Genomic DNA, 10,939 nt, shown 5'->3' on the forward strand with positions numbered 1-10,939 from the left:
GAGGTCGCCTCCCAGCCGCTCTTCCTTAACCTTGAACCTTTCTCATTCTCCAAGTTTCATGGGCTCCCACTGCCAGAGCCTTCAGACCCCCAGAGCAGTGATTCCCTGGGGGAGGAAAACCCTGACCCCATATAAAACCGACTCAGGCCACTGGGAGCTGTGGGCGCGCTCAGCGTGTATTTCAGTGCCCAGGCCAGAGAAGGCCTCGGAGAACAGGCCTTGAGAAGCAAACAAAATCCACAGTGCGGATTGCTCTGCCCAGCCTGTCCTCCAGGCTGCTGGTGGTGTTGCAAGAATGTGCCCCAGCAGCCTCCACACCCAGATGAGTCAGCCCTGGCTTTAATGGGTTTGTGTTGTCCGGGCTGCTCTGGGGAAGGGCGGCTCCCTAACGCTGGCCAGGTGCTCCCAGGTCGGGCTGCGCCCTGCGTGAGCCCAGGTGGGAGTGAAAAAAACAGCTTCTCCTGCACGAAGGCTGAGGGCGAGGGCAGCAGCAGCAGCTGGGGCCGCTCCGTGCTTCAACCCAGAAGAGGTCAGAGGTTGGGAAGCACTTTGAGGGTGGGATCAGGCTTTGGAGGGTGCTGGGCCCCACCTGCTTCCCCTGACCTTGACAGAGGAGTGGCTGATACCCACCTCCGGAATGTGTGAAGAAGCCTGCCTTGGCCCTTGGTGTGTGGGACTTGTGACATTACCAAAAACAAAAATCTTGGGCCGGCCACTGTGATACAGCAGATTAAGCCACCCTCTGTAACACCAGCATCCCATTTGAGCACTGGGTTCAAGTCCTGACTGCTCCACTTCTGATCCGACTCCCTGCTAATGTGCCTGGGAAGGTAGCAGAAGGTGGCCCAAGTGCTTGGCCCCTGCCACCCACACAGGAGACCCAAATAGAGTTCCAGGCTCCTGGCTTTGACCTGGTCCAGCCCTGACCATTGTGGCTGCCATTTGGGGAAAGATGGAAACTGCGCCTCTCCCCCCATTCACTCTGTAACTCTGACTTTCACATAAATAAATAAACCTTAAAAAAAAAAAAAAACTGGGAAAACTCACTTCCTAGGGTCCAAATGGAGGCAACTGTACAATTAGCAATGCAGGGGTTCACCGGCCTCTCTGGAACAGTACTGCTCAGGGAGATGTACTAGTGGGCCTTAGTTACTATCTCACCAACCAGGAGAGCTTACCCTGGCTCTCTGGCCATGCTAACCAGATTTTTACAAGTCAGGCCTCTTTGCAAAACTACAAGCATGTTCTGTGTGGGGATCGTTGGGAACAAAAGCAGACTTAAACAGTAAATGCAGAGGCTAAATCTGAGCCCAGCTCGCTGCTGCCCCAGCTCTGAATCATCTGACACGAAACAGCTGTGTGGCCTTGGGCTCTGCCAGAGCTGCGCTCCAGCCTCGGCCAAGTCCTCATCAGAACCTGGGATGGCCCCCCAGCCAGCTGGGCCCACCCTGGGGGAGTGGCTCCACGCCTGCCTGACGCACTCTGGGCTGGCCCTGGGCCCAGCAGGAAGCGCCGGCCTCCTGGATGCCAGTGCCAGAGAGTTCCGGCTCCTGACCGCACCCAAGGTTGGTTTGTTTTGTTTGGGGAAGGCTCTCTTAATTTGGTACAATTTCGGTCTGCCAGTTACATTGCAAGAACAGTACAAGGAACTCAGGCTCCCCACTCCCAACTAACTGTTGGTGATTTTGCCTTGCTTTTGCTTTATCGTTCTCTCGCTCTTTGCCCCTTCCTCTTTCTCTCCCTGAACCTTGTAAGGGTAAGTCACAGACATGGTGCATCTTAATCTCTAAGCGTGTTAGTGTGTGCTTTCTTTTTCTTTTTTAAAAAATGTTATATTTATTTATTTGAGAGGTAGAGTTATAGTGAGAGGGAGAGACAGAAAGAAAGGTCTTCCTTCCGTTTGTTCACTCCCAAATGGCCACAATGGTTGGAGATGTCCAAAGCCAGGAGCCAGGTGCTTCCTCCCAGTCTCCCATGCAGGTGCAGGGGCCCAAGCACTTGGGCCATCTTCTACTGCTCTCCCAGGCTACAACAGAGGGCTGGATCAGTAGAGGAGCAGCCGGGACTAGAACTGGTGCCCATATGGGAAGCCTGCACTGCAGGTGGAGGGAGGATTAACCTACTATGCCGGCCCCAGTGTGTGCTTTCTAAGAACAAAGAGAGATGCCCCTTACACGACCCCAAGTGAGCTCCAGGTGGCTAAGCATTACTACACTGCTGCTATCTAGTTCATCAATTGGCCTGACAGGGTCCTTCCTCTTATTTTCCCCTCCAAGTCCAGGGTCAGATCCAAGTTCACACACAGCATTCAGTTGCCAGGAGTATTTATTTTCCTTTATTCTGGAACAGCTGTTTAGTGTTTTTGACCCCAATTTGAGAGTATTTCAAAAGGTTCACAGACCATGAAATTGAAAGGTAATTTGGGGGGACCTGCGCCGTGACGCAGTGGGTTATGCCGCTACCTGCACCCTGTATGGGTGCCGGTTTGTATCCCGGCTGCTCCAATTCCGATCCAGCTCCCTGCTAAGGCTCTGGGAAAAGCAGTGGAAGGTGGCCCAAGTGCCTGGGCCACTCATGTAGGAGACCCAGATGAAGCTTCTGGCTCTTGGCTTCGGCCTGGCCCAGTCCTGCCTCTTGCTGCCATCTTGGGGGTGAACCAACAGATTGGACCATCGATCCCTCTCTTTCTCTCCCTCTATCTCTATAACTCTTTCAAATAAATAAACCTTTTAAAAAATTTTAAGGACAGTTTGGATGCCAAAAAATTGTATTCCATGCTTTTTTTTATAATATACATTTTCCATGAGCTTTTGGAAGATCCTCATATTTTAATTTTTCAAGTGTTATTTATTTGAAAGGCAGAGAAAAAGAAAGACAGAAATCTTCCATTTGCTTATTCACTTCCCAAATGCCCACAATAGTAGGGGCTGGGCCAGGCCAAAGCCAGGAGCTCAAAACTCAACACAGGACCCCTATGTGGGTGGCAGGGATCTAAGTACTTGGACCGTCACCGGCTGCCTCACACCGTGTGCACTAGCAGGAAGCGGGACTGAAGCAGAGGTGGGGCTCAAACCCAGGCGCTCCGGGTACAGACATCCCAAGCAGTGTCGTAACTGCTGAAGCAAAGGCCGGCCCCCGCCTCCCTCCTGCCCCCTCAGATTTGTAGACCACAGGCCAGTTAGGTGGAGGATGTCTTTCACGTCATCTCTTCCTAATCAGATTCAGAGTAAGAGGTTCTGCAGGACTACTGCAGAATTGATGGTGTATCTCTTAACTGGAGGTTACGTGATGTTGGAAGTGGAACTCTAGTTATCCTACTTCCTATCTAACTCTTGCCCACCACTTAGCATCTATTCAGCACTTTATTTATTTACTTATTTTGAGAGAGAGAGAGAGAGAGAGAGAGAGAGAGAGAGAGACTCCTCTGATTCACTCCTCAAATCCCTGAAAGCCTGGGCTGCACTGGGCTGGGCTACACTGGGAACCAAGAAGCCCATCCATGTCTCCCACGTGGGTGGCAAGGACCCACAAAATCAAGCCATCACCTGCCGCCTCCCAGGACCTGCTTTAGCAGGAAGCTGGAGTCAGGATCCAAGCCCAGACTCACGGGCGCTTTGATGTGGGATCGCAGTGTTGACCGCTGGGCCAAGGGCCTGCCCCCCACTGCCGGCTGTCCACCTTCAGGGTCCCTTCTGTGTTTATCAGTTGACATTCTACCGTAGCAGGTATCTCCCTTCATTCCCGGAGGGTTATGTTGGCATGGGTCCTCCTTTTAGTCATTGGAGCATAATACATCGCAAGCATTGTTTACCGTCATGCATTAAGTGGGGTTTTGAGTGCTTTCAATGTACCCCTTTATGCCTTGACTTGGGACGAGCCATTTCTGAAAGATTACTGGTTCCTTTACTGGGGAGCAGTATTAGGAATCAAGATCTGGTCTCTAAATACGCTCCTTCCTCTTGATGTGTCTTTGCTTCCAGACCCTCTCAGCAGATAGGTAATAATACACACACACACACACACACACACAGAGAAATAGGTAACCATATACAATACATATTAGAAAACATGGATTCAGGCTGGCGCCGCAGCTCACTAGGCTAATCCTCCACCTGTGGCGCCGGCACCCCGGGTTCTAGTCCTGGTTGGGGCGCCGGGTACTAGTCCTGGTTGCTCCTCTTCCAGTCCAGCTCTCTGCTGTGGCCCGGAAAGGCAGTGGAGGATGGCCCAAGTGCTTGGGCCCTGCACCCGCATGGGAAACCAGGAGGAAGCACCTGGCTCCTGGCTTCAGATCGGCGCATGCGCCAGCCATGGCGGCCATTTGGGGGGTGAACCAATGGAAGGAAGACCTTTTTCTCTGTCTCTCTCTCTCACTGTCTAACTCTGCCTGTCAATAAATAAATAAATAAATAAATAATAAAAACAAAAAAAAAACACATGGATTCATACTACAATTCTAATGCAATACACACTCTTTCCGTATTCTGATTTCTTTCTCCAACAATGAGAAATCTGGCTTCTATTAACCTCAAGCTCAGAAATACAGAATGCATGGGTGTATTTCCAAAAGTTCATGGAAAAATGGAATTAATGGATAATTTTATTTTGATGCAAAAAATTGAAATGCATGCATAGGATAGATCCTCGAAAAAGTTCATGGAAAATGGAAAATGCATATTATGAAAACACTCTACATAGGTTTCAAAAATGTTTTACACCAAAATGAATTTATCTTTTAATTCAATGATTCCACAAACTTCTGGAAGCACCCTCATAGTTTCACAATTGCTAGCCTATAACACTGCCAAAAGTAAACCTAAATAGAGTTCAATTTGTTCACAATAGTTTTAGTCAAATTTATATGCACAGGTCCTAAACATACAATTTGGTTACTTTTGACCAAAAAAATACATTGTTGTAACCCAGGCTTCTTCCAAGCCACAAGACATTCATTCTGTGCAGCCAGACAATGCCAACTACCTTACTTTCCAGGAGCACAAACCCTCTGTTCGAGAGTTTGGATTAGTCCACAGATGTCAACTAGCTTCCCCCGCTCCGAGCCCCACCGTCATCGGCTGCCCTAATCTGTGTTGTCTGCCTCAATGCCTGGCATTCCAGTTTCTTAGTTTGCTCTTCCAGGCTTCCCCAGATCTGATCTCCCCCTCTACGGCCACAGTCTGAACCAGGAACTCAATCTGGGTCTCTCACATGGGTGGCAGGGACCCAAAGTTCTCGAGCCGCTGCCCGATCTCTCCCAGAGTGCACACGCAGGAAGCCGAATGGAGGATGGAGCTCGGATTTGAATCCGGGCCCTCAGATACAGAACGCAGTGTCCCAGGCAGTGTCTTGACCACAGCCTGCCCTGCTCCTGCGCTTACGATCCAGCTGCTGAAGATTTCTGGTCTGAAACAGCCTTCTAGGATAACACAACTTACCAATGACAGTGTGACGAAAAGGCAGAGTTCCTTGCTTGCTGCCTGGATTCAGCCCAGGCCTGCTCCCCCCCCCCCCCAAAATCTTGCTCCTTTACTGCAGTTTGGAGGTGGCCCTAGTGCTCCCTTCCCAGGGACAGCCTGAGCCTGGAGTTGGTGAGGTTTTCTCACAAGGGGACCTTGTGATGCGTGGCCGTGACAGACAGGAACCATGTGTCTTGTGGGCATTGAGTAAAAGTGGAACTCCTCGGCCCACCCCCAAGACGTGGCAAGGGTGGAGGGGAGAAGTGAAAAAGGTGGGTGTGAATGCTTATGTAAACACACTGCAAATGCTTATGAATAACTCCCTTTCAACAGGGCTGGGCCTAGCAGGGATGGGGCTTGGTGTAGGGTAGAAGCTAAGGTGAGCATAGAAACAGGAAGTTACACCCCTGTTACTATTTAGAAAACAGCGGGATTGTACTAGCTTATTTTCCAGGCTCCCTAAAGAAGAGGTTAGTGTAGGTCGGAATTTCTGGAAAGGCTCTTTGACCTGGAGGTCTTAGCTCTGCCCTCTGTGTTGGCTCCGAGCACTTTAAGAAGCAGTTGTGGGGCCGGTGCTGTGGCACAGTGGGTAAATGCCCTGGTCTGAGGGCCAGCATCAAACATGGGCGCTGATTCGAGACTCAGCTGTTCCACTTCTGATCGAGCTCTCTGCTATGGCCTGGGAAAGCAGTAGAAGATGGCCCAAGTCCTTGGACTCCTGCACCTGTGTGGGAAACCCGGAAGAAGCTCCTGGCTTTGGATCGGCACAGCTCTGGCCATTGCAGCCAATTGGGGAGTGAACCAGCGGATGGAAGACCTCTCTCTCTCTGCCTCTTCTCTCTCTGTGTAACTCTAACTTTCAAATAAATAAATAAATCTTAAAAAAGAAGAAGAAGAAGAAGAAGAGGAGGAGGAGGAGGAGGAGGAGGAGGAAGAGGGAAGAAGGAAGAAGGAAGAAGGAGAAGCAGTTGCTTGCTCTGTCTGTGTCTTGTGTGTGTGTGTTGATTTCCCCCAACAAGGGGAAATCCCCCTGAGGGAGGTGATGGTATCACGTATGTTTCTCATCCTCCCCGTGGGGTGGCCAGCAGGTATCCAGTAGATGCTTCTGAATTGAATTGCAGCCCCTTAGCCACCTCCAGGAGGTCCTGTTTCCACTGGATGGGAGTGCCCAGCACAACACTGAGCACAGAGGAGCCACTCAAATTGGTTGCATAAATCATAAGCTAATTCCACCAAATGGTTGCTGAGTCAAAGGAATATCCCCTTCAGGAGCCCACGTTTTAAAAGAGGACAACAATGAATGGGAAAACTTAGTGAGCCAAGAGGAGCTAACCAAGCAGCGCAATTACAGGGGACCAGATGAGAAGGACATCGATGGGCAGGGGGCTCCTTCGAGCCCCTCCCCAGCCATGCTGCACCACGGGTGCTGCTCTTGCCCTGCGGTCCCAGAGCATGGGGCCATGGGGACCACTGGGCTCTTCCGATGGACTCGCGTGCAGTCTGTCTTTCCTGATCCCACCCTCCCCCCTTTACAGTTTTCCGGTGGCTCCCAGCAAACAGAGCCTGATCGACACCAGCGTCCTTTGTCAGGCTCTCCTGGTGGCAAGAAGGTCTCTTGGCTTTCTGCTTTTATCCCCACTAGCAAGACAGCAGGCGCGCACCCTGCCCCCAGGGGCTCTTAGGACTGGCTGCCCTCCATGACGAGCTGGACACGTTGCAGGATTTGGTTCCAACGCCTTAGGTCCTTCGTTGGCTCAGGTGCCTCACTGTGTGGTTCTGTCTCTGCCTGCGGCCCACTGCTGTCCTTACTGACTCTTAGCCGGATCGTGTGAGCCATCCCCCTCCCCATGAGTCTACTGGCTGCTGGTTGTGCTAAGATGTAAAGCTAGTTGTCGTGTTCCTGGTTAGCCTCCTACTGGGGCCACCGCTCAACCCAAAAGTCCATGAGAAAGACATGCAAGGGACAAGGTCAGGGAGCCAACCGTTAGGTACCTAAGTAGACCTCCATCCAAACCAGCTGGACTGGGAAGTCTCATTTGAATCCGATGCTGATGGTTCTTTTTCAACTTTGGCTTTAATTAGAATCATCTGGAAGGACTTTAAAACATCAGTGTCCAGTCCCTACCCACTAAACTTCTGATTTAATTAGCCAGGGAGGAGGCCTTGGCATGTTTATTCCTTCCTCTGAGATGAACTTTCATATTAGGACAAAAGTACTTATGTCCAAAAAATGTCTTGCGTTCACCATCAGGACATTTGTTACATATTATAGGTTTCCATTACTGTCTTAATTGTTCCAGAATGCTCTGTGGGGTCAGCACACATATTTAACCATTCACCTGCCATTTGTTGAGCATCGGGTTCCTTTCTAGTTTTTAGCTCTTATGAAAGGAACCATAAGGAAAGGAATCATCGTATGCATTTTCCTAATTTGAGTTTTTAAAATTTCATTAGATGAAACTCCTAGTTGCCATACAAGATGGTATGAAAATACTTTAGACTTTTGATTTTTTTCAAATTGCTTATCAAAAGGTCCTTGACTAAATTCTGTTGATCCAACATTGCACATTTGCTAACATAACAAAATATTCTATCTGTCCATGTCTATGTTTGTAGTTGAGGTATATATATATATATATCTTTAAAAGCTCCCCAGGCAATTCTAAGGGGGAGTCTGGGTAGAGAACAGTAGGCAGCATTGAAAGTCAGCCAAGGGCCTGGCGTTTGGCTCAGCAGTGGAGTCTTGGCTTGGGATGCCTGCATCCCATATCAGAGCGCCTGATTCGAGTCCCAGCTCCTCCACTTCCAGTCCATCTTCCTGCTAACAGGCATCATGGGAAGCAGCAGGTGACGGCTCAAGTGGTTCCCGGCACCCCGTGTGGGAGACCCAGATAGAGTTCTGGGCTCCTGCCTTCCAGCAGGTGGAAGCACTTGCTTGCTCACTCTCTGCCTTTCAAATACAAATGAATATAAAGAAACCATTTTTCAAGGGAAGTTGGCCGAGTTCTCTGGCCTCCTTTCTTCAGCTCCCGGAGATCTTTTGCTCTCACAGGCAAAGGTCCCCGAGGAAATGGGCACCAAGGGACGAGGGGTTTTCCTCCTAAGTCCCAGGGTCGATTTGGCTCAGGCCATCCTAGGAAGAGTCTCCCCTTCTCCAGCTGTCTGGGATGGGAAGTCACCCAAGAGCACATGACCCCAAAGAGGGGAAGCCAGGAAAAAGGCCCTGACCTGCTGGGCAGCACGGGGAGCCTGGGCCTCTCCCCCAGCTCCCGGAAGGTTCAACTCCCAGCTGTTGGTCCTGACTCAGAAGCCTCCGGCTGTGTAGACCCCATTAATGTGCCTTCTCCAATTCCTGTCCGCATAGCCTTTGCGGGAAAGAACTATGTAAATACTACAGGAATAAATAATTGTAAATAATACAGAAATGAAGATGGCGACATGAGAGAAATCTCCCTCCCTGCCCACTTCCACCCTCCTGCCCAGAGAGAGCTGTCAGCTTAGCGTGCCAGTCTGCCACCTGCTGTGTGTGAGACTGCGTACCTGCAGGTTGTTCAGATCCGTAAGTGGAATCGCGCTGTGTGGAGCTGGCTCCATCTTGCCTTCCTCATTTAGAACATGGATTTCCTTCTGTGTTCGTGAACATTGGGCTGCCGCCTTCTTTTCCCATCTTTCCCCTGGGTGTACGATGACGTCACATAACTCAACCTTTCCTGTTTCTGGGTGCCTTGTTTGCTTCCCATGTTCCCCTGTAAAAACAGTGCCGTAATGAACCCGTCTGTGCATGTCCTTGTACTTGGCTTTGAGCATCACCACTGCCTGGAAGCTCCTGGCCTTGGCCTTCAGCTCTGGCCTCAGCCCCCAAGCCGTCCAGCTGCCCTCCACACTTCCTCAGACACAGGCAGAGCGACACCCGGGCTCACTCCTGGCCTCTGCTCCTGTTCCACGGCCTGCGGTTGTGATCACAGCCTGGAGACAGTGTGAAAGTGGGGATCTCTCAGGTGATTTGCAGCGCTCTGTGGGGTGAGGCACAGCACTGAGGCAGCAGAGAATCACTGACAGGAGATGCATAGGGGCGAGCGTTTGCACGGGGGTTAAGAGGTTGCTTGCAGTTGCCTGTAGGGCTCATCAGGATGCCTGTGTTTGAGTCCCAGCCGCACCCCCAAGTCCAGCCACCTGCTGAGGCCACACCCTGGGAGACAGCAGGTGACAGCTCCCTATTTAGACTCCGACCACCCACATGGAGACCCAGGTGAGGTTCCTGAGTCCTGGCTTCATCCTGGCCCGGCCCAGGGTGCTGCAGACAGTGAGGGAGTGAACCAGTGGATAGGAGTGCTTATCTGTCTCTCAAATAAACAAGCAATTAAAGAGAAGAAGAAGAGGAAGAGGAGGAAGAGGAGGAGGAGGAGGAGGAAGAGGAGGAAGAGAAGGAGGAAGAGGAGGAAGAGGAGGAGGAGGAGGAGGAAGAGGAGGAAGAAAAGGAGGAAGAGGAGGAGGAGGAGGAGGAAGAGGAAGAAGAAGAAGGAGAGAAAAGTGGTAGAAGCTCCCCAAAGCAGCCTGGGGGGAAGGTGTGTGTGTGTGTGTGTGTGTGTGTAGCTCTGGACCCATGGACAGAGCCAGCCAGTCCCAGATCTAAGATGCTGTTGTGTTTTTATCCTTTAAGACATTGGTGCAGAATCTTTTGTCTACCAGGGGCCATTTGGATATTTGTAACATCATTCACAGGGGCCGTACAAAATCATCAACTTAGAAATTAGCCTGCTGCAGCTGTAGTGGATTTTGAGTCCCACCTGAGGTTGCCTTGGCAGGGCCAGATTTTGAGGCCTCATACGACCCCAGGCCTATTTTCAGAGGTTCAAGTGCCTTGGGCCTGTAGGCAGCAATAGGCTAATGAGGACCAGGTCTTCCCTGGGAACGGGAAGCACCGTCTGTCTGTGACGTCACTGGGGGCCAGCCCTGGAATTCTGAGCAGCCCCAGTTTGCCGCTGTACAGCTCAGGACAATCTTGTCTGCAGGTAACATCTGCCCCTCCGAGAGGCAAGGAGTTAACTTCCTTGCTTTTCCTGCTACGTGGCGCCAGTGGTGGCCGTAAAGAATGAGGAAGGCTGGGGAGCTTTGCCTTTCGGTTGCCATGGCTGCGGCTGCATTTGCCCTGCCCTGCGTGGATGCTTCCCTCGTTCCTTGCTCTCTGGACACCCAGAAAGAGTGTACGTTTGTAGCACTGGAGACCGGGGATGAGCTTCCTGTACGGCAGCGCTCCTGAAACGTGTTCCTGGGCCACAGACGCCGCGGCAGGTGCTGTCCTGCTCTCCAAACCCTGCAGAGCCTCTCCCCGGAGTGGGAGTGGCGGTGGCCCCTCTGTCAGAGCAGGACAATAAGCAAATCTGCTGCTCCTTTAGTCAGCCTGAGCTAAGTGTGGGCAGGACTGAAGTTTGCTCATGCAAGAGGAATTTGTCCAGATAAACTGCGATTTTCAGCAACTTTTG

General features: G+C 51.1%; 1 long non-coding RNA gene across 2 annotated transcripts; it reads left to right on the plus strand.

Annotated features, from left to right (window-relative positions):
- The first annotated feature begins 185 nt into the window (after window positions 1-185).
- LOC138844536 (uncharacterized) lies at window positions 186-6,342 on the plus strand. 2 transcript variants are annotated; one of them, XR_011380447.1, is made up of 2 exons: window positions 186-1,565; window positions 6,122-6,342. It is a non-coding gene; the product is annotated as an uncharacterized lncRNA (long non-coding RNA). The 2 variants fall into 2 exon arrangements; XR_011380448.1 differs by having other exon boundaries at window positions 186-529.
- Window positions 6,343-10,939: the final 4,597 nt, after the last annotated feature.

This window comes from Oryctolagus cuniculus, chromosome 12, assembly GCF_964237555.1.
Source record: "Oryctolagus cuniculus chromosome 12, mOryCun1.1, whole genome shotgun sequence".
NCBI classification, from domain to species: Eukaryota; Metazoa; Chordata; class Mammalia; order Lagomorpha; family Leporidae; genus Oryctolagus; species Oryctolagus cuniculus.